Source organism: Cervus canadensis, chromosome 30 (assembly GCF_019320065.1).
Source record: "Cervus canadensis isolate Bull #8, Minnesota chromosome 30, ASM1932006v1, whole genome shotgun sequence".
In the NCBI taxonomy this organism is placed as follows: Eukaryota; Metazoa; Chordata; class Mammalia; order Artiodactyla; family Cervidae; genus Cervus; species Cervus canadensis.
Genome location: NC_057415.1, coordinates 3,367,419 through 3,394,955, shown reverse-complemented (window position 1 = coordinate 3,394,955; position 27,537 = coordinate 3,367,419). Strand labels below are relative to the sequence as shown.

The window sequence follows — 27,537 nt, the reverse complement described above, 5'->3', positions numbered from 1 at the left end:
TATGAAAAAAAGCTTTCTCACAGAGATTTATAATCACAACTCTGTGTATCTGAGAGCAGGCTGCCCACCATCATCAGGACTTCCCCCCAGCATCAGACCCTAGTCCAGCATCAGGCCCTCCTCAAGCATCAGACCTTCCCCCAGCATCAGGCCCTAGTCTAGCATCAGACCTTTCCAGAGCATCAGACCCTCCCCAAGCATCAGGCCCTAGTCCAGCATCAGACCCTACCCAGCATCAGACTCTCCCCCAGCATCACACCCTCCTCCAGAGTCAGACCCTCCCCCAGCATCAGGCCCTATTCCGGCATCAGACCTTCCCCCAGCATCAGACCCTTCCCCAGCATCACACCCTGTCTCAGCATCAGGCCTTGTCCAGCATCAGACCCTACCTAGCATCATACCTTCCCCCAGCATCAGACCCTCCCCCAGCATCAGGTCCTAGTCCAACATCAGACCCTCCCCCAGCATCAGATCCTAGTCCAGAGTCAGGCCCTCCCCCAGCATCAGACCCTCCCCCAGAATCAGACCCTCCCCCAGCATCAGGCACTCCTCCAGCATCAGACCTTCGCCAAGCATCAGGCCCTAGTTTAGCATCAGAGGTTGCCCCCCAGCATCAGTCATTTCCCCCAGCATGAGGCCCTAGTCCAGCATCAGACCCTAGTCCAGCATCAGACATCCCCCCCCAGCATCAGACCCTAGTCCAGCATCAGGCCCTCCCCCAGCATCAGACCCTCCCCCAGAATCAGACCCTCCCCCAGCATCAGGCACTCCTCCAGCATCAGACCCTCGCCCAGCATCAGGCCCTAGTCCAGCATCAGACATTCCCCCCCAGCATCAGTCGTTTCCCCCAGCATCAGGCCCTAGTCCAGCATCAGACCCTAGTCCAGCATCAGACATGCCCCCCTAGCATCAGGCCCTAGTCCAGCATCAGGCCCTAGTCCAGCATCAGACATTCCCCCCAGCATCAGGCCCTAGTCCAGCATCAGGCCCTAGTCCAGCATCAGACATTCCCCCCAGCATCAGACCCTAGTCCAGCGTCAGGCCCTCCCCCAGCATCAGACCCTCCCCCAGAATCAGACCCTCGCCGAGCATCAGGCACTCCTCCAGCATCAGACCCTCGCCCAGCATCAGGCCCTAGTCCAGCATCAGTCGTTTCCCCCCAGCATGAGGCCCTAGTCCAGCATCAGACATTCCCCCCCAGCATCAGGCCCTCATCCAGCATCAGACATTCCCCCCCAGCATCAGGCCCTAGTCCAGCATCAGGCCCTAGTCCAGCATCAGACATTCCCCCCCAGCATCAGGCCCTAGTCCAGTATCAGGCCCTCTGCCAGCATCAGACCCTCCTCCAGCATCAGACCCTCCCCAGCATCATGCCCTGCCCCCAGCATTAGGCCCTCCTCCAACATCAGGCCCTAGTCCAGAATCAGATCTTCCCCAGCATTAGACCCTCCCCCAGGATCAGATCCTAGTCCAGCATCAGATGTTCCCCGCAATCATCAGGCCCTAGTCCAGCATCAGACCTTCCCCCAGAATCAGACCTTCCCACAGCGACAGGCACCTCCCGCATCAGACCCTCCCCCAGCATGAGACCCTAGTCCAGCATCAGGCGCTCCCCCACCCTCAGACCCTCCCCCAGCATGAGACCCTAGTCCAGCATCAGGCCCTCCCCCACCCTCAGACCCTCCCCCGGCCTCAGGCCGTTCCCCACTATCAGGCCCCCCACCTGCAGTATGAGGCGTGGCAGCTCCACTTGTCTGATGCTCCTGAGCACACTCAGGCAGCCCCAGAGCCACAGGACAATGGCTCTTGCAGGAGGTGCATCTCCAGGAAGCACCTGCGGAGCAGCAGCAGCTGGGGTCTGTTTCAGGTCAAGGAGAAGCGAAGGGGCACTTGTGCAGGAGGCAGCCATGGCTGTGGGCATGCTCCCCGACTCTGCTTCCTCCCCGTGGGGGCTCTGCTCTCCTGCTCTCTCACGGGCCCCAGGACTGTGTCCTTCCAGATTCACAGTCGCCTTGATATCTCAAGCCCATGTCCTGAGTTGCGTCCCAGTCTGGTGTGGTGGAGGGCTGGGAACACCCAAGCTCAAGGGCTGAAAGGATCCCAGGGGGACAGTCGGGCCGCAGCGGGCGGCAGGGTAGGGGATGACGGTGGCCACCCACAGAGGGCCCCGCAGCAGCACTGGAAGAACAGCCGCGATGCCTTAGCTCACTCGGGACGCTGCCCGGCCTAATACTCAGAGATGTTACCGCCAGCAGCTCTGGGGACGCAGGAAGCCCGGTGAGTGACACCACGCCACATGGGCTGTGTGCGTGGGCACTGCTGACCATGGCCTCAGTTTTCATTCCGGTTCCAACTGTCACTCCAAGGGTTGACAGGCTCCTCTTCCGAATGGCACAGATGTTTTCTTTATGTGGGTGAATGCATCCCTGCTTGTTTCTGTCAGCACTGTTGTCCCTCATCGTGTGTTTTCCTCGTTACAACCTGTACTTGCTGCTCTTCCAGTTTAAATTAGGAGCAGTCCTTATTTTCTGCATTTTCTAGTTGTCAGGGTTCATTGCGGCTTTCCAGGTGGCTCTAGTGGTAAAGATCCTGCCTGCCAATGCAAGAGATAATGAGAGATGTGGGTTCGGTCCCTGGGTCGAGAAGATGGCCTGGAGGAGGGCATGACAACCCACTCCAGTATTCTTGCCTGGAGTATCCATGGACAGAGGAGCTAGTGGGCTACAGTCCCTGGGGTCGCAAAGAGTCAGACACGACTGAAGCAGGTTAGCACACACCCAGGCTTTAGTTCAGTCACTCAGTTGTGTCCGACTCTTTGCCACTGTGTGGACTGCAGCACTCCAGGCTTTCCTGTCCTTCACTATCTCCTGGAGTTTGCTCAAACTCATGTCCATTCAATCAGTGATGGCATAGAACCATCTCATTCCTGTTGCATCCACCAGAGAGGTGGCTGGGGCTCGGCAAAGTGCATGGTCCCACTGCGTGGGTGTGAAGCTGCCCTCACCACTCCCTGACCGCGTGACCATCACTGTGTCTTCCTCTGTAAATCGGGAGGTGGCAGCACCTGCTTGGGAACGGGCACATCCAGCATCTGGTATATGATCAATGCACCACCATCTCAGCGTTGTATTTATTTATAAGAGGGATAGCATTTAATAACCTGATCCTTTTTCTCTCTTGTCACTTAACTGTGATCCAGACCACATCTGGTTTACTTACCCCTGTAAATCCCACACCCAGCACAAACAAGACACTCACACATATCTGCCTGAAGAGACATGAACATACTCTGTCCTCAAGGAGATGAAGCCGAGCGAGATGGGGCCTGATGATAAAACTGTGTGATGAGGAGACCCGAGGAGGACCTGTGTGGCTGTGGGGTGGGGTGGGGGCATGGGCAGAACCCCTGAGAGCTCCTGGGGATGGGGAAGTTAGCAGGAAGGAGGAGGAGGGCCTGTTCCTTGCAGGGTGTCCACAGATTGTACCTCACCCCTCACTGATGAACACTTGGGCCGTTTCCAAACACTTGTCAGTGTTCTGGGGGAAACAATCATTGCCCAGCTCCTACTCAAACAACTTCACAGAATATGTTTCTAGCACTGGAGTATAAACATTTGCTTTCTTCATTCCATCCTCCGTTCATCCACCTATCCAGCCAGCCATCTGTTCATCCATCCATCCACTCACTAATCCATCCATCCATCCACTCACAAATTCCATCCACCCATCGAGCCAGCCATCGGTTCATCGATCCATCCACTCACTAATCCATCCATCCATCCATCCACCCACCCACTCATTAACTCATCCGATCATCTTGGACCCACCGAGAAGACAGACGCCTCCTCCGCTCCTGCTCCCAGGAGGACCCCGAGCGTGAGTGACAGGAGCCTCATGGGGCAGCCGGGGAGACACAGAAGGGACATGCCTGCAGGCCCTCCTCCTCTGAACAGGGAAGCACCCACCTGGTCCTAAGGCCTCCTTGCCGGGGTGTCCAGGCCGGCCCCTTTCCTTCTTGCCAAACAAGCGGCGGATGGAGCACCTGATGCCCTTCTTGTTTGGGGCTTTGTCCATGGAGTCCTGGCTGCTGTTGATGCTGGGGTTGCCCCCGGGGCCGTCCTGAGAGTCCGTTGAGCTTTGGGGAGAGAAAACGCCCTTTAACCAGCGCCCTCATGCAAACACACACCCCTCCCCAAGACCGACTGATAGAACCGGCCACCAGCAACACCCGTGCCTCCACCTCGAGCAGACAGTGGCGTCTGCTTCACCAACCACACTCCACACGAGCAATGGGGGCTCCCGGCCACAGACATCGGCCCCGGGAAGCTGAGAGTCTCTGACTGGAGCTGCCCCCAAGGAGGGCTTGACTCCAGGCCAGCTAGTGCAGAGGGCGCTCCGACCCTCCCTCAGGGTCACCGCTCGGCAGGTGACGAGGCTCCCAGAGAAGTCGAGCTCCCCTGCTCTGGGCAGCTCCCCCTGCCTTCCACAGGGTGACCGTCCCCGGCCGTGGCAGGAGAGCGATGGTCACCGTGCAGGGCTGCTGGTCAGGAGACCACTCGTGCCCTCCGTCGGGGGCTTCCTGGCTCAGGCCGGGAGTTCAGCAGGTGGTGGTCGAATGAGGACAGTGTCAGCCACAGGAGGGGACAGAGTCTCCTGAGAGGAGACCCTTGAGGAAAAGGGAGGGACCCTCAAGAGCAAACCTGAGAGGCACGGGGCCATCACCATCAGGAACGCGCCCCAGACGGGGAGACCTCTAGCAAGAGCAGGAAGAAAGCTCCCACAGGAGTCAATCCGCAGAGATGGACATTTTCTAAAATCACTGAGGTCCCCCCAGCATCTGAAGTTCACCACTAAACACAGACACCGCATTCAGTGCGATTCCTTTAAAACCATTCTTCCACCTCTTTCAAGACAAGAGGCACAGGGCTCCTGAAACTGACGAGGCGCGCAGGCTCCTTACTTGCGGGCGTCCCTGACGTCCTCGGGGCTGGCCGCGCACAGCGCCCCCGTGTGCAGCTGCTCCAGCCGAAGGGACCGCAGCGAGGCAGGGCTCGAGGTTTCAGATTTGATGGTGGACTTGGCAGTTTGCACCTCTTCCCGTAGAGCTGGCATCTGAGGGAATGAGCTAAGTGTAAAATTGGCTAACAAGAGACTGTGTCAAAAAAGGCAATCATACAGGCCTTACATTATAACCACAAACATATTTGAAAATCTATTAGCTATGCTATCCGCCAAGTACAAAAAAAGGCCTTGTACTAGCTTAATGCCATCTTAAAGGACTGTCTTGTAGAGAAGCGGGGCGTGGGGCAGTGAGAGCACCTGACTGAGTGCAGAGACCCCGGACCAGAACCTCCCTGCAGCGGGGCTCCGCCCTCCCTGGAATGCGGCGACCAGATGGCCCTGCCGGGCAGGACAGCAGAGCGACGCCAGCCCCATGAACCCTGCATGGCACGAACTGCCCTGATGAAAGGACTGTGCTCATCGCCAGATGCTGCTCAGAAGCACCACTAGCAAGGGTAAGGAACCTCTCAGCAAGCCTTCCAGACCTTTCTGTTTGAAGGAGAAAAGGAAACAGCTTGTACCACCACCCAAGATCATTTGTAGTGATGATGCAGGTTACTAGAACCCGTGACACCAAGTGAAACACAGGGAGGTACCTAACCCGGCATGCGAACACCATGTGTCTGGCTCGTATTTCTCTGTAACACACGAGTGGGGCTACACAGTGAGGTGCTTACACGCAATTCAGTGTAATTTGCTCACTGTGGTCTACATAAAGCACCCCTAGGTCTTCACTCAGAGATGATCTTGTAGCAACCTAGAGGGGTGGGATGGGGAGGGAAATGGGAGGGAGGTCCAAAAGGGAAGAGATATATGTATACCTATGGCCAATTCATGTTGAGGTTTGACAGAAAAGAACAAAATTCTGTAAAGCAATTATCCTTCCATTAAAAAATAAACTAATTAAAAGGAAAAAAAAAGATGATCTCTCCTGGAGTCCCAGCTTTTCCGCTGGTCCCGGGTGTGAGGAAAGGAAAGACAGTGGTGGCAACAGTGTGGGGAACAGATTAACCCCTTCAGGGTCCAGACAGGTCTCACTTACACATTTGGGTCTGTGGTTAAGCCAGGGGAAGTCCGTAGAAGCATGCACGGCAAGTATTTTTATAAACAACGAGTGTGTTGTTTTAACCAACTAACCTGTGCCTTTGGACGGGATTCTGTAAAGAATACTGATCCACTGCAGCCCCACAGAAGCTTGGTGACAACAAAGTGACTCAGTGCAAAATACAGCTGAGCCCGTTTAACAGCGGCTGGATAAACTGCACCCTCCCCTGATCTCTAACAAGAACCCTCAGGCAACAGAAGGCTACAGAGGCTAGAAATTATCCCCACAGAACTGAACAGGGGTCAATCTCAAATTCAAGTTACAATAAGCATTTATAAAAATCAGAAAACAACACAGAACAGAGCGGGGAAGTGACACGCCTGGGTTGACCGTGGACTCAGGGGAGACAAACACCTGCCTCAAAGTCAGGGGCCGCGGCCAGCCCCTTCCCCGGGCCTCCTCCTGAGGAAGGGCTCTGGGCCCCCAGCCTGGCCGCCCTCCTTCAGGAGGGAAGCCCGCCCCCCTGGTGCCCACGTGACTAGGATGGGCAGGACCGTGTCCTCACGTAACAGGAGGGCAGAGCAGGTCACAGAGCCGGTGAGCGGCACACCCAGGCCACCAGCCCCAGGCTGACGGAGCAGCTCCGCTGTGCCCAGCAGAAGGGCTCCCAGGCACTGAGCTGCCTGAACTGGAGCGTGGCTGCCCGAGTCCTGCGGGAAGGTCCCCAGAGTGGTCGGTCAGTGGGCTGGGAGCGGGAGAGGGACAAGGACGGCCAGCCCTCGGGGCACTGGACTCCAACAACAGGCGCTCATCCGAGGGACCAGAGGGGAGAGGCAGCGAGCTCCCTCCTGCCGCTCCCTCCATCAGGGACGCTGTGAGGGACACGAGAGCCTCTGGAGGAAAGCGGGCTGGACGGCCCCACGGTTAAGTGTCCAGGCTCTGATCAGACGAGTCTGCACCGCACTGCTGGGTGTGTGTGTCTGGGCACGGGGCCCGGCCTCTCTAAGCCTCAGTGTCCACGTCTGCTGAATAGGGATAACTGCAGCCTGGACCTCACCTGGGTGTCTGCGGGATTAGATGACAGGCTCGGAAAGCACTCGACACGGTGCCTGGCGGGCAGAGTCTCCTGCACACTGCTACCCCCGTCATTAGAGGGCTTCCCCCAAATCTAACACCTATGGCTCTGATTCACTCATTGCTTTTAAGAAAACACTAAGCGGAAATTCCATGGTGGTCCAGACGTTAGGACTTGGCACTTTCACTGCCGGGACACCGGTCTGATCCCTGATTGGGGAATTAAGATCCCATAAGCTGTGCAACATGGCCAAAAAAATAAAATTTTCAAAATAATAAATACTACTATGTCTATTATACATAAGCATGAGATGATTAGAAAGCAAACAAGTGGCAGAAAGGGAAACTGTTACAATTGTCTCAACGAATGACATTTTTCCAACAGAAACATCAGCATATTTTAAGTGGTGGGTGAGTTTCAAAACTTCCATTAAAACGTCAATTATTCACCAGTACATAACCACACAGTGTTCCGTCACCTGACTCGATAAGCACTCTTTAACACTTCACAGAGAAACAAAGCCATGCTAAATTACTAAATAGTTTACCTTTCGATGATGCTTCCTTAATTAACTAGGCTGATAGATGCATGCAAAGAAATGGAGAGAAACCAGGTTGATTGTGACTTTGAAGCTAAAAATTCAAGAATCAGTATAGGCAAATACAGGAAAGCAAAAATGATGGCAAAGCTATAAGTGACATTAAGACTTGGAGAACAGTAGCTGGAAACACAACTTTTTTTTTTTTTTTTGACCACAGAAGTTAAATAAGCTATTCAAGATTTACTAGTGAAACACTATAAATTATTACTCAGGAAGATACAATTCTGTTAGAACATCGTGATTTATTAAAGCAGAGCATTCTGTACAACAAAGGGCCTCAACAGCTGTCTGTTCTCAGCCAAACTTCTCTATAACTTATTTCTCTTAATAAAAAACATGTTATACTTTCAAATAGTAATTTAACTGATGAGGAAGTTAACATAATACCTAGTTTAACACTGAACAAATCTCACCACCTATTGGACATTAATGTAAAATCCTTACCTAGAATTTGATTTAAAACTTCTGAAAATAAATTCATTAAAGCAGGTACCGTATGAAAATGTGTAAGAATGAAAGCTAGCATAATAGCAGGTGGAGTCTTCACATTTGATGAACCATAGAAGATACTTTGTAAAAGAGTCTAGTAGAGACATTAACCATGCAAAAGCTGATGAGATTTACAGTGTTAAATACAAGCACCAACACAGAAAGGAGATTGTGTCAAAAGCCCGTTAATTCTACACTTAGAGGATCATTTCTTTGTGTAAGCATACTCTCATTTATAAATTGCACAGGTTATGTAGTGTATGATCCATCTACATTATGCTTGTAACTGCATAGTGATATAATAATTCAAACTTACTGCTATGGGGGAAAATCACCATTTAATGAGCCATGAAGAAAAGCACAAACACGACTAAAGGGACACACACTGTGGACACAGCACTGCAGAGACCAGAGCAAGTGGGAGGACGGGAGGGGAGATGGATGGGGAAACTACAGCCTGGGGTGGGGGGAAGGGAGGCTGGGGTCTGGATTGACGACGGCTAAACAGACAACAGGATGAGACAGGAAATCCAAACCGATGATGAAAGCAGACACACCGTCCGAGAACTCCAACAACAAGGACAAAATATACACAACTGTTCTTTTACAAATACTCGGAAAGAAATCAAGCATGAAACCACAGAGAAATCGTCAAGAATTTTAAATATCAACTAATTAGCCAAAGACGCAAATTATATAAATGTGTCAAAAGCCCACAAAATGGACTAGTTACCACTTCACATGCATCTAAAATGATTCACACTTAATTTAATGATATGCTGACCAACAATGCAGCTAACATGAAATGGGTGGTAACAGAAAAAAGTGATAATACATGGGCAGGTACAAAGCAGAGCGTTGTAAACGTGATTTCATGAGGTAAACAGCAATGCACTCAGAACCCTAAGCTACACACGCAAGAAAGCTGGAACATGCGCTTTAGAGCCGCACACTCTGTCACCAAAAGCCCTAGGTCGTCATCCCGTTTTCAGACTCGGGAAAGTGAGGAAGCCCAACTTCTTCCCTGGGGCTCTCGGGCACCGGGCTTTGAACGTGGTTTCACACGCAGAGCGGGCCTGAGTGCGCGGCCAGGTCCATCAGCAAGCAGACCAGTTTAGATTTTTGGTTTTCTTCCCACCGCATGCCCTGCACCGTGCAGCCAGGCATCCCCAGTGGAAAATGTGCTGCACGGTTTTCACACGCCATGAGAACTGCCATGAGAACTTTCACAAAGTTGTCTGCTCCCTGAGAACAGAAACTTTCCTGCAGCTGCTGCGCCCAGCACAGGCCAGGCCCAGCGTTACAGAGGCAGGCTCTGGCTGAGCTCATGATGACGTGCTAAGCCGGTGGTCCAAATATCAAGACTAACTGGTCACTGTGCGATTACGGAATGATTAAAGACTAGGCAGTTTTAAAAATCATAGACCTCTGAGTGTGGAAAATGTACCTGATTTTCTTCTGGGTAAAAAGACAAGAAAACAAAAAACAAACAAAAAAAGAAAACCAGTATGCTGGGGGAGGGGCATGGCAGGGAGGAGGCAGACACATACCAGAGGCATGGTGCCCAGCCGGTCTATGTTCCGCGCTGGCCTTCGACGACTCATTCGGGGCGTGGCGGGCACACTGCTGGGCGGGCAGGAGCTGGCAAGCGAGGAGGCAGAATACAGGTCGAGGGAGCTCACTGATTTAAAACGACGAAGGCTGCCTGAGCTCGCCTTGCCCACCCTGCTCTCAGTCTCCTTGGCCCGCTGCTCCGTGGTCTCCTTCTTTTCTTGGATCCACCTAAAAGAGAGCAAAACTCGTCACCTGCCTTTGTCAGCACAGGAACGTGTCTGGACAACAAATTTGGGCTTGCATTCTGTGTCATGATTAGCAAATTCCAGGAACAGTTGCTCAATTAACATCGCAGCAAAAAGGTTCGACTTTCCCTCTTTTGAATATTCTCAAACTTAGTATAACTTAGCATTGAGTCTTACAAACTGGCCCCTGATCATTCACGTTTGATTTGACTCATTTACTCTAACATTCTGACGGGGCCTGGGTGGCGACTCTCTCCCTGTGAGGAGACAGCTGAAGTGGACAACCTTCAGCATCCCTGCTCTCAGGGCTGAGGTGCACATCAGGGCCTCGAGTCTTTTCCACTGGGAATCAGGAACTCTGCACCATCAAAACAGCGATTCACGAACAGGCTTGACCTTATAAACACAAGTCTCCAGACCAGATGAAGTGCTGAGTTGATTTTTTTTTTTTTTTTAAGGGTGTATATGTACCAACACATCACTTGATGAAGTTCTCCCCCAGGTTTGTGAGAGTTTCTGGATTCATGTCAATGTGCCGCATTCACCTAGAATTTACGGTGATGGCTCTTCTCCCCTAATGTGTCATGGATGATTTTATATAGCAGTTTAAATACTAGATTATGCATATAAAATGATTTTTTAACAAAAATACAAGATTCTTGCAGGTCGTAACCTCTCCAGTTTCACCACTTATACGTCCTGAAAGATTTTCACTGGTGAGAAGTTGAAGGACAGAATTTACCACTTACATCAAGTCAACATATTGCATAAGGAAAAATCACTTTTACCTGACAACGTGCTGTAAAAATAGAAACATTAATATGTAACCGTTCCATATTTCCTGCGGGGACGGGGAAAGACAACCTTTCTGAGCTCGTCTGTGCTCAAACACGGCCCAGAAAGTAGTCTGTCTCGGCGCCAAAACTGCAGGCGGCACCACCTGCGTTTGCTGGTTGTGCCGCTCACCCCTGCCTTCCGCCTGAACCCCCCGCGCTCGGCCAACAGGAACGGGCACCTCAGCCTGGGCTGACGTGACGAGAACAATCCGAGCAGCAGCTCTGCCGGGTGCTGCGCAGGGTCACCGGCCCGCGGCCACTCTGAACGGAACCTCAGGACAGGAGGCACGGCTGTGCGGGTGTGGCCCAGGCAGGCCTCGGGGCCCCCGGCCGCCCGGCTGCACCCAGACCCATGGCCCCCTGCTCACCACGAGGCGGGCCTTCGGATTCTATCCCGCTTTGTAAACTGTTATAACTGCCAAGACGGTGTCTAAAGAAAACATCTTAAACATACTGATGAGTTGAGAAAAACTCAAACACATGTCCTTGGACCAGTGCTTTACAACAAGCCAATCTTCACACTGTGTTAAGTTAAAAAGGGAAATGCAGATCTGAGTGGGAATTTGCCAACCCCAAACCTCAGCTTTTCTGTTCCAGGTGCTTCTCACCAGAGCGTGGGAGGCTCCGAGGGACACACGAGGGCGAACCCTCAGTGCTGGTGGGTTCACGGGCCACAGGGGACACTGCCTCGGCACCTCTCCCACCTTGGGGCTCAGAGCTGTGGGGGGACACCCCACAAGACCCCCCGCCCACAGAGTGCTGACACCAGCTGTGGACAGAACGCCCTGGCTGACTCAGCTCTCTCATCAAGGGCGATCTCAGAACTGAAAATCCTTGAAGCAGGCCTGTGGTCAGTGTTCTCACTATGGAACACTCAGACTTCTCCTAGGACAAGACAGCTCCTCAGAGAAGCCCAGTTTCTGGGGAGCTGAGTTTGGGCACACCCACCGGATCTCTTCATTGATGGTGTCCAGCTGCTCCTGAAGCATCTGCCCACTGGGCGGCAGCTGAGCAGCCGAGCTGAGGAGGGTGACCCCGTCGCCCTCGCCGTCAGACACGCCTTCGTCTCTTTCGAAGGCCTGGGCCACGGTGGCCGGCACGCGGGCCTGCTGTCTCAACTGAAATAAAAGGGGCCGAGTCACTGTGTGTTGATGTGGGCATAAACGTAAGTGCACTTCTTACTGTATACTCACCTGATGACATGGCCACTGTAACAGAATACACCGAGTGTCTCTCATTGATCTCAACGACAATGATCTCAATCTGCTTATTCACAGCTTTAAACTCTCAGTTGGAGAGGGAAAAACTGTTATCCTAAAACCATTCTATTACCCAGTTTTTAATTGCAAATTGATAGCCAGAAGATAATAAATCTTGAGACATTTATGCCAACTAATACTTTTAACTGGGGGCTTCCCAGGTGGCTCAGTGGTAAAGAATCCGCCTGCCAATTCGAGAGGGCAGGTTGGATCCCTGGGTCGGGAAGATCCCCTGGAGTAGAAGATGGCCACCCACTCCAGTATTCTTGCCTGGGAAGTCGCAGGAAGAGAGGATGTGTTGGGCTACAGTCCCCAGGGTTGCAAAGACTCGGATAAGACTGAGCGTGTACTCAGGCAATGCTGTTAAACCATATAAAACACTGACTTCTTACAGAAAAACTGTATTTACAAGAATTCAAGAAGCTCAAAAGTCAACTAGTTCCATAAATACGTGCATCATCCACCTGACCAGGCAGCAAGTGTACAAATGCAGGCCGGCAGGGTGGCTGGTACCTTCTCGTCCAGGGCCTTGTGGTGCTCAAATAGACACTTCAGCGCCCTGAGCACCTCCACCACATGACCCTGCAATGTACTGGGTCACAGTCGAACCGAACAGTATACACTGCTTCAGAAACCACCACTGCTAGGAATGAGCACATCTTCTAAGGGGCCTTCTGCCCGTTCCACCCCCGAAACAAGCCTCCAATGAGGCTACTGAAAGGGCACCCCTGAACTCAAGGGCACCCCTGAACTCAATAGCGTCCCCAGAACCCATCCCCGTGAGGATGCTGGCTGCCGCGCTGGCTGCCCCTCACTCTCACCCTGAGCTTGGTCATTGCCATTTACTTCTCCAGGGGATCTTCCCAAGCCAGGGATCGAACCCGGGTCATCCGTATTGTACACAAACACTTTACCATCTGAGCCATGAGGGATCTACTAGCGTGTCAGATGAGTGCAAACATGCGGTAGTTTGAGCATTGTTTTGGGATTGCCTTTCTTTGGGATTGGAATGAAAACTGACCTTTTCCAGTCCTGTGGCCACTGCTGAGTTTTCCAAATTTGCTGGCATATTGAGTGCAGCACTTTCACAGCATCATCTTCCAGGATTTGAAATAGCCCAACTGGAATTCCGTCACCTCCACTAGCTTTGTTCGTTCGTAGTGATGCTTTCTAAGGCCCACCTGACTTCACATTCCAGGATGTCTGGCTCTAGGTGAGCGATCACACCAGGGTGATTATCTGGGTCGTGAAGATCTTTTTTGTACAGTGCTTCTGTGAATTCTTGCCACCTCTTCTTAATATCTTCAGCTTCTGCTAGGTCCATACCATTTCTGTCCTTTATTGAACCCATCTTTTTATGAAATGTTCCCTTGGTATCTCTCATTTTCTTGAAGAGATCTCTAGTCTTTCCCATTCTGTTGTTTTCCTCTATTTCTTTGCATTGCTCACTGAGGAAGGCTTTCTTATCTCTCCTTGCTATTTTTTGGAACTCTGCATTCAAATGGGAACATCTTTCCTTTTCTCCTTTTTCACTTCTCTTCTTTTCACAGCTATTTGTAAGGCCTCCTCAAACAACCATTTTGCCTTTTTGCATTTCTTTTCCATGGGGATGGTCTTGATCCCTGTCTCCTGTACAGTGTCACAAACCTCCATCCATAGTTCATCAGGCACTCTGTCTATCAGATCTAGTCCCTTCAATCTATTTCTCACTTCCACTGTACAGTCATAAGGGATTTGATTTAGGTCATACCTGAATGGTCTAGTGGTTTTCCCTACTTTCTTCAATATAAGTCTAAATTTGGCAGTAAAGAGTCCTTAGGCAGCCACAATCCAAGATGTCAAACTAAAGGGAAGCTCAGTGAGGGAGCTGGAGTCTGAGAGGGCTGCTCCTTCCCTCGGGGCATCTGAATAAAGCTGACTCTGCGAAGAAAAGGCAGGGAGAAAGTCAAGCAGAGGGGACTGGCTAACACAACTCTGGGCGGTTCCTTGGGCTGGGAAGACAAAAATTAGAGTGCAGGCCTGACATGTCAAGACAAAAATTAGAGTGCAGGCCTGACATGTCAGTCCGGGTGTTAGAGATCAAGCTCCCCAAGAAAAGGGAGGCACAGAAAACGTACCCAACACTCTGCCCAAATCGGCTGAGCGCTGAGTATCCATCACCTCTTGGTGCTCAGAAGACAGGCGGTGGGCTTCAGGACCTGCCAAGAAGGGGGGCCCTGGGAGGCACCCCAGACTTCCAGACAGAGACGCTAGAGGGCTCCTCCCTGGGGTAAGGCGGGGAAAGTGGGTGATGGCTGCTGAGACTCAGCTTACAAGGACCCCCCAGCCTCAAGGCACTCAGGCCCTGAGTGAACAGAGAGCTCTGTCCCCACTAGAGGTCTGCATCAGAAGAAACTCTGGAGAAGACAGCATCACCAGAACCTCTAGGGTTTTCCAAACATAATGTCCAACATGCAACCAAAAAAGCAAAAGAGGGTGTGACAACAAACAGGACCAAGAGAAAAAGAACTGAAACTGATCCAGAGGTGTCAGATGTATATCAGCATATCACAGGTATGCTAGAGGTATCAGATGCAAACTTCACCAGTTCAAAAATATACCTGACAAAAGGAAAAATTTCTGAGAATCAAAACCGATGCTAGAACTTTAAAATAACAGTGACCAAATTTAAGAACTCAGTCTCTGGTCTTAACATCAAATTGGACACAGCTGAAGAGAGGATCAGTGAACTGAAGGATGGATCAGTTAAAAATATATATATAAGAGGGGAAAAAGTTTAGAACATATGGAAGGAGCCCGCTTGTTAACCTATGTTGTTAAAAACTATAAATGAGGCCCCTCATGGGGGAGAAAAGACAGAAAGGGGAATAAGAAATGCCTCCAGGGGTTGAAACTAAAGAGCCTCTTAATGAAAGTGAAAGAGGAGAGTGAGAAAGCTTGCATAAAACTCAACATTCAAAAAATGAAGTTCATGGCATCCGGCTCCATCACTTCATGGCAAATAAATGGGGAAAGAATGGAAACAGTGACAGACTTTATTTTCTTGGGCTCCAAAATGACTGCAGATGGTGAAATTAAAAGACTCTTGCTCCTTGGAAGGAAAGCTATGACAAACCTAGACAGCACATTAAAAAGCAGAGACATTACTTTGCCGACAAAGGTTCATTTAGTCAAAGCTATGGTTTTTCCAGTAGTCATGTATGGATGTGAGAGTTGGCCCGGGAAGAAGGCTGAACGCCAAAGAATCAATGCTTCTGAACTGTGGTGTTGGAGAAGACTCTTGAGAGCCCTGTGGACTGCAAGGAGATCCAACCAGTCCATCCTAAAGCAAATCAGTCCTGAATATTCATTGGAAAGATGGATGCTGAAGCTCCAATACTTTGGCCACCTGATACGAAGAACTGACTCTTTGGAAAAGAACCTGATGCTGGGGAAGACTGAAGGCAGGAGGAGAAGGGGATGACAGAGGATGAGACGGTTGGATGGCATCACCGACTCGATGGACATGAGCTTGGGCAGGATCCAGGAGTTGGTGATGGACGGGGAGGCATGGTGCGCTGCAGTCCATGGGGTCGCAAAGGGTCAGACACGGAGTGACTGAACTGACTGACAGGGGCGGGGGCAAGAGTTGGCTGGAGAATCAGACCATTGACTCAAAAATGAAAACCACACATTGGTTTCAGCAGCTCTGCGGGTGCCTAAGGCAAGAAGAAAATATTCAAGGGCTCAGAGGAAAAAGGCGAGGCTTTTAATGGCACAGCAACCCTGAGGGCTGACATTTCAAGAACAAGGAAGTCAGGAGATAATGGACTGGCGCCTGTGAAATGCTGAAAAACAAATACCAACCAACCTGGAATTCTATACCCAACAAAAACACCCTTCCAAAGTGAAAGCAAAATAAAGACTTTTAGGGCAAATGGAAATGAGACAGCTCAGCACCCACAGACACGAACTAAAAAATATTAAGGCAGTTCTTTGGGAGAAAGAAAAGTAGTCTCTGACGGAAGTATAAAAAACAAGTAAAGACCAACAGTGAGGTAACAGTGAGGGTAAATATTAACTCTACGATGATGATAATGCCAAAAATATACCTAAAATTTTAAAGGATAACAGTGACAAGGAGGAAACAGTCGTGTCAGGGAGGCAGTAAAAGTACTAAGTTAGACTTGAATGTAGAACACACGCTGTATCTGCAAATGTACACCCAATCACCTGACAGAGGCGTACAGACCTAGAAACACACTTCATCCTTCTAACAGAAGGCACGAGACAAGGACACAGAATAGGTGGGACGAGCAGAAAACAAACAGCAACGTGGTACCTACACACTGAAATATCAAAATTATAAACAGAGCAAATACTCTCATTGAAAGATAAAAAGGGTCAAACTGATTAAAATTAAAACCATACACTATTCACAGAGGTACGTGTTAAGATGGAAGACCACAGACAGGTGAAAGTAAAAGATACCCAGCAAACAAGGACAGAAAACTGATGTGGCAATATCACTGTCCAATAGTGTCTAAAGTAAGAAGCATTACTAGCAATAAAAAGGAGCATCTCATACTGATACAAGTTCAGTCTAGCAAGATGAAGATTCTAAATTTGATTGTACCTAATAACATAACCTCTCCACCATGACCCGTCCATCCTGGTGTAGTTTCATTGAGTTAGACAAGACTGTGGTCCGTGCGATCAGATCGGCTAGTTTTCTCTGATTATGGTTTCAGGGTGTCTGCCCTTTCATGCCCTCTGGCAACACCTACCGTCTTACTGGGGTTTCGCTTACCTTGGACGTGGGGTATCTCTTTATGGCTGCTCCAGCAAAGCACAGCCGCTGCTCCTTCCCTTGGACGAGGGGTATCTGCTCGTGACAGAATGTGGTCCACTGGAGAAGGGAATGGCAAACCACTTCAGTATTCTTGCCGTGAGAACCCCATGAACAGTATGAAAAGGCAAAATGATAGGATACTGAAAGAGGAACTCCCCAGGTCGGTAGGTGCCTAGTATGCTACTGGAGATCAGTGGAGAAATAACTCCACAAAGAATGAAGGAATGGAGGCAAAGCAAAAACAAGACACAGTTGTGGATGTGACTGGTGACAGAAGCAAGGTCCGATGCTGTAAAGAGCAATATTGCATAGGAACCTGGAATGTGAGGTCCATGAATCAAGGCAAATTGGAAGTGGTCAAACAGGAGATGGCAAGAGTGAATGTCAACATTGTACAAATCAGCGAACTGAAATGGACAGGAATGGGTGAATTTAACTCAGATGACCATTATATCTACTACTGTGGGCAGGAATCCCTTAGAAGAAATGGAGTAGCCATCATGGTCAACAAAAGAGTCCAAAATGTAGCACTTGGATGCAATCTCAAAAATGACAGAATGATCTCTGTTCGTTTCCAAGGCAAACCATTCAATATCACGGTAATCGAAACCTAGGCCCCAACCAGTAACACTGTAGAAGCTGAAGCTGAATGGTTCTATGAAGACCCAGAAGACCTTTTAGAACTAACACCCAAAAAGGGTGTCCTTTTCATTATAGGGGACTGGAATCCAAAAGTAGGAAGTCAAGAAACACCTGAAGTAACAGGCAAATGTGGCCTTGGAGTACGGAATGAAGCAGGGCAAAGGCTAATAGAGTTCTGCCAAGAGAACGCACTGCTCACAGCAATCACCCTCTTCCAACAACACAAGAGAAGAGACTACACACGGACATCACCAGATGGTCAACACTGAAATCAGATTGTTTGTATTCTTTGCAGTCAAAGATGGAGAAGCTCTGTACAGTCAGCAAAAACAAGACCAGGAGCTGACTGTGGCTCAGACCATGAACTCCTTATTGCCAAATTCAGAGTGAAATTGAAGAAAGTAGGGAAAACCACTAGACCATTCAGATATGACCTAAATCAAATCCCTTATGACTATATAGTGGAAGTGAGGAATAGATTGAAGGGACTAGATCTGATAGACAGAGTGCCTGATGAACTATGGATAGAGGTTCGTGACACTGTACAGGAGACAGGGATCAAGACCATCCCCATGGAAAAGAAATGCAGAAAGGCAAAATGGTTGTCTGAGGAGGCCTTACAAATAGCTGTGAAAAGAAGAGAAGTGAAAAAGGAGAAAAGGAAAGATGTTCCCATTTGAATGCAGAGTTCCAAAGAATAGCAAGGAGAGATAAGAAAGCCTTCCTCAGTGAGCAATGCAAAGAAATAGAGGAAAACAACAGAATGGGAAAGACTAGAGATCTCTTCAAGAAAATGAGAGATACCAAGGGAACATTTCATGAAAAGATGGGTTCAATAAAGGACAGAAATGGTATGGACCTAGCAGAAGCTGAAGATATTAAGAAGAGGTGGCAAGAATACACAGAGGAACTGTAGAAAAAAGATCTTCACAATCCAGATAATGATGATGGTGTGATCGCTCACCTAGAGCCAGACATCCTGGAATGTGAAGTCACGTGGGCCTTAGAAAGCATCACTACGAACGAACAAAGCTAGTGGAGGTGATGGAATTCCAGTTGGGCTATTTCAAATCCTGGAAGACGACGCTGTGAAAGTGCTGCACTCAATATGCCAGCAAATTTGGAAAACTCAGCAGTGGCCACAGGACTGGAAAAGTCAGTTTTCATTCCAATCCCAAAGAAAGGCAATCCTAAAGAATGCTCAAACTACCGCACGTTTGCACTCATCTGACACGCTAGTAAAGTAATGCTCAAAATTCTCCAATCAGGCTTCAGAAATACATGAACCGTGAACTTCCAGATATTCAAGTTGGTTTTAGAAAAGGCAGAAGAACCAGAGATCAAATCGCCAACATCCTCTGGATCATCGAAAAAGCAAGAGAGTTCCAGAAAAACATGTATTTCTGGTTTATTGACTATGCCAAAGCCTTTGACTGTGTGGATCACAATAAACTGTGGAAAATTCTGAAAGAGATGGGAATACCAAATCACCTGACCTACCTCCTGAGAAACCTGTATCCAGGTCAGGAAGCAACAGTTAGAACTGGACATAGACCAACAGACTGGTTCCACATAGGAAAAGGAGTATGTCAAGGCTGTATATTGTCACCCTGCTTATTTAACTTATATGCAGAGTACACCATGAGAAACGCTTGGCTGAAAGAAGCACAGGCTGGAATCAAGACTGCCAGGAGAAATATCAATAACCTCAGATATGCAGATGACACCACCCTTAATGCAGAAAGTGAAGAGGAACTAATGAGCCTCTTGATGAAACTGAAAGAGGAGAGTGAAAAAGTTGGCTGAAAGCTCAACATTCAGAAAACTAAGATCATGACATCTGGTCCCATCACTTCATGGGAAATAGATGGGGAAAGAGTGGAAGCAGTGTCAGACTTTATTTTGGGGGGCTCCAAAATCACTGCAGATGGTGACTGCAGCCATGAAATTAAAGGACGCTTACTCCTTGGGTGGAAAGTTGTGGCCAACCTAGACAGCATATTACAAAGCAGAGACATTACTTTGCCAACAAAGGTCCATCTAGACAAGGCTGTGGTTTTTCCAGTGGTCATGTATGGATGTGAGAGTTGGGACTGTGAAGAAAGCTGAGCACCGAAGAATTGATGCTTTTGAACTGTGGTGTTGGCAAAGACTCTTGAGAGTCCCTTGGACTACAAGGAGATTCAACCAGTCCATCCTGAAGGAGATCAGTCCTGGATATTCACTGGAAGGACTGATGCTGAAGCTGAAACTCCAGTACTTTGGCCACCTAATGTGAAGAGTTGACTCATTGGAAAAGACCCTGATGCTAGGAGGGATTGGGGGCAGGAGGAGAAGGGGACGACCCAGGATGAGATGTCTGGATGGCATCACTGACTCGATGGCCATGAGTTTGTGTAAATTCAGGAAGTTGGTGATGGAGAGGGAGGCCTGGCGTGCTGTGACTCATGGGGTCGCAAAGAGTCAGAGACGACTGAGTAACTGAACTGAACTGAATAATATAACCTCAAAATATCAATACATAAATACTGACAGAAATAGAAAAGGACTAACAGCCAAGTTTATAATCGCAGTGGGAGACGATAAAGACACATCTGTCATGGAACTGGGCTCCCTGGGACATAGTCACCTGCACCCATGAAGTACCTGAAATGCGGCTGGCTCTACAATGCGATGTGCTGCAAGCGTGAAACACACACTGGAGTTTAAAGACGTAGCATGAAAAAAAGAACAGAAAAATATTTCGTTAGGTTTTATCATGTTGATTGTACACTGAAATGATCATCTTTTGGGTGTGATAAAATAAAATATATTACAGATAATTTCACCTACTTCTGCTTACTCAGCATGGCTACCGAAATCTGAATTGAGAAACCTGACCTAACTGATATGCATGAAACACTGCATTCCCCCTGATACATATTATTTTCTGGAGCCCAAGGAACATATAAGAAAATGAATATATATTGGGCCATTAGGAAAGGTTGAATTATTTCAAAGGACTGAAATAATGCAGAGTATACTTAGGGATTGCAATGGGATGACGATTTATGTGCCCTCAAACTTCACCCTGCACGTGGAGATAATACTAGGAGGCACGGATTCTGGGAGGCGTCAGGTCAGGAGGGAATGGGCCCCCGTGCTGGGAGGACAGAGAGAAGAAGCAGGCAGTCTAGGAACCAGGAAACAGGCCTCACCAGACGTGGCACCTGCTGGTGATCTTGGGACTTCCCAGCCTGCAGTACTATAAGAAGCAACTTTCTGTTGTTTAGCAGCTAGTCTATGGTATTTGTAACAGTAGCCGAAAAAGACTAAGATGGGGCTTTTCATGGAAGTAAGCTAGGAATCATAAAAGGGTCACTAGAAAAACCTCCCCAGACATTGGGATGTTAAATGACATACTTCTTGAAGAATTTCATGAATAATAATTTTTTAAAACACAATAAAAATTAGAAGAGACTTTTCCATAAAAGATAATGAAAATCTGCCTCATTCAAACTTGTGGGACGCAGCGAACTGTGTTTAGAGGGTAACTTAAAGCCTTAAACACATATACTGGAAAAGAAGGAAGGCTAAAAATCAATTAAGCCTCTAGCCTAAGAAACCAGAAAAAAAGCATAGCACATGAAACACAAGGCAGATGGAAGAAAAAGGAGCAGAAAATAAGGAAACAGAAAGCAAATATGAAATTTTTTAAGCAAAGCCAACTTTTGGCAGTCCTTTTGAAAGGACTGATAAAAATGAAAAAGCCCTAGAGAAGCTGATTAAGAAAAAGAGACAGAGCACAAATCACCAGTATCAAGGTTTTTTAAAAGGGGAGACAACACGTCTTGCAGATAAGAAAGATACCATGAACCACAGTTCACTTACTATTGGAGAGTCTGCTGGCCTCGATCAATTCCTAGCAGGGGGGAAATGCTTTACCTAAACAGATCCGAGAAGACATACAAAATCAGAAATTTTTATTTGCATGAAAAAAATTAAATCTGAAATAAACGCCTCCCCACAATGAGACCAACAGTTGTTGCCAATCAATTCTTCCAAAAATCGAGGGAAGAAAACAGCAGTCTCACAGGAACTCTCGGGGTAAACAAGGAATACTCTCCACCTTGTTTTATAAGACTAGCATAAGCGTGATACTAAACCCAACAAGGAAAAGAAGTACAAGAAGGTCAAATTACTGACTCTGAGGACAGATGAAATAATCCTAAATAAAACACTAACAAATACAGTCCAATAAAAGGAGAATATATTGAGATCAGGTTGGGATGGTTTTACAATCACAAAATTTTTTTAAAGTTAAATCACCATATAAAAGAAAAATCACCTGTTTCAAAATCTGCAGAAAATAAACTGAAGAAAATTTAGTGTAATAATTTTAGTTCATGACTAAGAAAAAAGTCATAGCAAACTAACAGGAGAATTTACATATTTTTATAAAAATATCTACGAAAAAGCTAATACCATAGGTGATGGTGAAATACTGAAAGCTTTTCCTCTGATAATGGTCAGGAAACCTCTGGCCCTTATTAATTAAGAGGAGAGGCATGCCTTTCCTGGGGCCAAGGAATCCAGGCACTTCCTTTGTTAGTTTCTCATTATGGTGATAAGTACCCTCTTCTGTCTTTGGTAGGGATCACCCTGTGTTTTGTAGTCTGGAATTTTAATCTTTATCTTTGCTGAGAATAACTACTTTGTTAGACAGTATATATGCGCATGCCATGTTGATTAAAACAGCTTTGCCCCGTCAGAGCTTTGGTCCCCGAGTCTTTCTTTCTTTCTTTCTTTCTTTTTTTTTTCTCTCTATCTCTCTCTTTCTGGCTGATTCCCTGGAGCCCAGAAGCAACCCAGGGAATGTTAGCCTCTTTGCTTCCTTCCCTGTCTCATCGTCGACACCGGACCACCAGGTTCCGGTCCATTAAAGGACCAACAGATAATGGCAAAGAGACAAGGATACTTGTTCTCACTACTTCTGTTCACCACTGTACTGGAGATCCTCGTCCGTACAAGAAAAAGAAAAGGGTTATCACAATTGGAAAGGGGGGGAAAAGCACTTATTTGCAGACATAATTGTGTATACATAAAAAAATACAATAAGAATTATTTGAAATAAATGGATTGAAGAAGTGAATATAGAAGTCACTTCTCTCTATATATATTAAGCATTTGTAACTGCACTGATAATATCAAGATATCTAATTAAAAATGTACAAGACACAGAGCAAACTATAAACTTCTAAGATAAATTAAAGAAGATCTAAAAAAATGGAGAGCTATATACATACATTGTATTCATGGATTATGCTGCTGCTGCTGCTAAGTCGCTTCAGTCGTGTCCGACGCTGTGCGACCGCATAGACGGCCGCCCACCGGGCTCCGCTGTCCCTGGGATTCTCCAGGCAAGAACACTGGACTGGGTTGCCATTTCCTTCTCCAACGTGTGAAAGTGAAGTCACTCAGTCGTGTCCGACTCTCAGCGACCCCATGGACTGCAGCCTACCAGGCTCCTCCGTCCATAGGATTTTCCAAGCAAGAGTACTGGGGTGGGTTGCCATTGCCTTCTCTATGGATTATAAGAACAACATTAAGATACACACACAGAGTTCACAGTGTGAGGCGATGCGTATGTTGGGCAATCATTCCATGACGTCTATGGGCATCAAGTCATCACAATGTAGACTTGAATACACACAAACCGTATCTGTCAATGACTCCTTAGTGAAGCTGGGGTTCTAAAATCAGCTCCTGGCACCTGGTAGCTGGCAGGTGTGGAAACCCGGGGTCACGTGCAGGCTATACACACTCTTAATCACAGGTGAGACCTGAGGCAACCCAGCAACTCTCCATTTTTCTTTTTTTGTCTGTTCCCCTTGCCATTTGTGTTTAACAGACTCTCAGTATCGAGTCACCAGGGTCAATGCAGCAATAATCTTTCCCCATCTAAGGCATGCACATGTACCACCAGCAGACTTCCCAATCGCCCCGCGATAACTGGGTTGCCACATCACAAAAAAGCAAGGAAACGCGACATTCGCCGGGACAGAGCTGCCTGACGGCAGTGCGGACTATGGTCCACCAAGGGGACCCCCAGGGGCTAGGAGCCCACACTGGGCCCCCCAGCTTGAGGCCACACTTGCCTTTCCACCATTCTGAAGGTCCTGGCAGAAGAAAGCCAGGCCACGGAAGGGGGGTGGTGTGGCCAGGCCGTGGGACTCAGGGCAGGACTGACTTGGGTCTGTGCTGGGCTCCAGGTCAAGTTACCACCACGCCGGTCCCCTCCCCGAGCCAGATGCCCCAGAGCGGAGGCTTCTGTCCAGACCGGCCCCTTGGGTGGGGAGTCTGGAGGCCACAGAACCGCAGGGACCTCGAGCCTTGGCATGGACGTGTGGAGAGCCAAGGGGCTCGGGGAAGGGACAGGGTCAGGGTCCTTGCAATGGACTGCCACCAAAGGCTGGACAAAGACAAGAAATAAAACAAATGTCACACCTTAATGTTGCTAAAGAGCCAAGAAGGCCCAGAACAGTGACCCGGACTGTGCCGTCCAAGGTGCGGAGGGGATGGGGAGGCTCGCCCAGCACAGACTGGACGGGGTTAAACCTCCACTCCCGGCTCAACTCACAGGAACGGAGACCCCACTACAGTCGTTCCCAGCACTTTCCTTTGAGAAGGAAGAAGGGAATCACAGAACAAGCAAAGACGTCCCCATGGGGGATTCCTGGTGCTCGAGGACCCCAGGGCCCCCCTTCGTCCCCTTGGCTGCCTGAGCCTGCGTGTTGTATATCATGGTCACCCGTCTCCGCTGAAGGGCAGGCTCCGAGGTTGTTGGAAGGTTGGCCTCAGCGAGGCTGAGCATGGGGTCCCTAGCTGCCCCCAGAGGGCTTCCGGGCAGCACACCTCCCCAGCCCACCCTGACCCCACAGCTGCCGCCCACCCCAGAGGGCCCCCTCACTGCCATCAGGGAATTAGGGGGTGCCGAGAGCTGAGGCCCGAGGGTGCTGGGGGCCTCCACGGCATCGTGTGTGCACCCCTCCCCGGCTCACGGTCCAGCTGGGGGGAGCGTGTGTACACGGCAGGGACACACAGACGGCTCCAGAGCACCGCCCGGCCAGGAGGCCTCGGAGCCCCGGTGGGAGGCCTGGGCCGGACGTCTGACCACTTCCCTCTCTGTGCCCTCGGCTTCCTCAGCACCAAGGATAACCCCACCGCGGGAGGGCCTCTGAGGCCACAGCTGCTCTGCGGGAGGGGTCGTGTTCGCCTCGAATGTGCTCAAGGCACGTGATGCCCGGTCAGTCCCTACTGACCGGGCGCACTCTTGGCAGCCCTGGGGCCTGCCTGCTCTTCCTGTTGGCACCGGGGTCCCTTGTGGGTGTGAGCTGGAAGTCTGGTTCCAGGCTGGATCGGTCTGCTCAGGTGACCGACGTGCCCCCAGGAGGGACAGCATCTGGCGTGGGGTGGGCCTCATCCTCCTTCTCCTGATCGGCACCAGGACCGCCCTCCGTCCAGTCTCAGAGGTGGAAGACAGGGGCCCTTTCTCGGTCACCTGAACGTGTCATCTCACAGGACACCAGCTTGATGATATCTGCTGAGTGATCCAGGAGGGCCGGGGGGACAGTCCCCCTGCGGTCTTTCCCCGACCTCTGGCCGCATCACCGGGTTCACTTTAATACTCGTGGACGAGGGGGCAGGCTGGGACCGCCACTGGGGTCTGACCCTGGCTTTCTCATGCCCGCCCTCCACCTGGACGACTCCCAGAGGGGACAGGAAAGTGCTCAGTCCCTGGGCAAGGGTCGGCAGGGAGGCATTTCTGCACCGTGGTTCCTGCTGACCACATCTGCACCGCCCGGGAGGAGCTGCTGCGGTTACTCGGGCGTGGTCACATGGGGCGCTGGCATAAGCATGCCTTCGACACATCCTGGACATGGTACCCTGACTGTCTCCAGTGAGCCTGGACGCAGAACGCGCTGTCTGAACGAGCTGGGGCCGCAGGACTGGCTGGGGCGGATTTACCCCACAGCTCTTGGCACAGGGTCTGGCTCCCAAGGCCTGGCTTGTTGAAGGAATAAAAGACATGTATTCATTCACAGGCCTACGTTGATGATGAGTGGGTAGATTACTCAGATCCAGCCTCTCATGGAAAACAATTAAAAAAAAAAAAAAAGTATCACTCACTAAAGTTGCCGAAGACCTGAGAAGACCCAGAGGAGCAACTGCCCAAGATGGGGAGTCTAACAGAAGACCCTTCCCTCCGGATGGATTTGGACTCCCAGGAGACGACACTTTCAGATGACCCAGAAAGGGCCTCCCTCCTCCAGACCCGAGAATTACAAGGAAGGTGGTGCTGGTGCCAAGCAGGAGAAGGAGCGGGTGAGGACCCCAGTGAGTCCAGGCATGTCAGCCTGTGACCTTGGCTCAATGTGTTCCTATCCATAACGCCCTCAGATGAGTGGAGAATGCAAGTGCCAAGTCTTTCTGGATAAGGGCAACTTCTTCCTAGGCTTGGGAACTGCCCCACGGGTTATGGAAGGGTGGTGGCCAGTGGGGAAGAGCGCCAGGCCCACCAGGATGAAAGACAGCTAGAGGAGAACCAGCAGAAGTGACCCCCTCAGCTTGGGATTCTGAGAGGATTAGATGGATAATAAAACTAATAAAGCTCTCCTTGTTTACAGAAATAAACCTCAAGATAGAAAGGTCCTTCAAAGGACAGGAAACCATTAAAAAATGGACACAGCCAACTTGGAAAAGAACCAAACAGAACGTGCAGAAATAAAAAAGTGTCATAATGAGAAGCGAAAATAGAAGACACTTTTGAAGACCTTGACATCTTCAGGAAAGGGAGACACGTGGGCACAGAGCTGGAGCATGATGATAACGTATGCAGCCCCCTGCCCACTCCCTGCTCTCCAGGAAGAAAACCCAACCCTGATCTGTAGGTGGATCATGTGCCAATTTCCATGGTGTAAATACTCCCGCCGTGGCCTGATTCATGTACTAAAGGGTTTACACCTGGCTGGCAGAGTTCCCGAGGAGCCAGAAAGAGCTGACTCTGGCACACAGCCGGCCTAGAGACATGGGAGGACGTCAGAACCGCAACCTGAAGGGCACAGATTTCAGCCTGTCTACCTGGGACCCAGGCAGAGCTGTCCTTGAGGAACTTTAAAGACAAGAGTCTTAAAACATGTCCAGAATTCACTTTATAACAAGTACACTTCCATAAAACCAAGAGAGGCCCAAAGGAAGCCAGGTGGGGTGTATAAAAGCCTTAGCGTTTAAGACTCAAGAGACATAAAAACTTTACAGCCAAAGAAATGAATGTGTAATGGTGGAATTATGAATATAGATATGAATAGCTTTGGGACTAGACAACGGCCCCTGACACCTCACTGTAGAAGAGGCTCATGGCAGAGGCACTGAGCCTGGGGGTAGGAGTGAGATGGGGGCTGAAGACCACATTTTGTTGTTGTTCAGTCACTAAGTCACGTCCGACTCTTTGAGACTCAATCGACTGCAACACACCAGGCTTCCCTGTCCTTCACCATCTCCCAGAGCTTACTCAAGCTCATGTCCATGGAGTCAGTGATGCCATCCAACCATCTCATCCTCTGACGCCCCCTTTTCCTCCTGCCCTCAATCTTTCCCAGCATCAGGGTCTTTTCCAATGAGTCAGCTCTTCACATCAGTTGGTCAAAGTATTGGAGCTTTAGCTTCAGGCATCAGTCCTTCCAGTGAATATTCAGGGTTGATTTCCTTTAGGATTGACTGGTTTGATGTCCTTGCAGTCCAAGAGACTCTCAAGAGTCTTCTCCAACACCACAGTTCAAAAGCATCAATTCTTTGGCACTCAGCCCTCTCTACAGTCCAGTTTTCACAGTTCAGGGCAGAGCCTGATGTGAGGACCCAGC

The 27,537-nt window shown here is 49.4% G+C and overlaps 1 protein-coding gene across 1 annotated transcript in view; it reads right to left on the bottom strand.

Annotated features, from left to right (window-relative positions):
- LOC122431618 overlaps positions 1-27,537 on the bottom strand; it is a 636,199-nt gene that overhangs the window by 579,276 nt on the left and 29,386 nt on the right. The gene's annotated exons all lie outside the window — the stretch shown is intronic.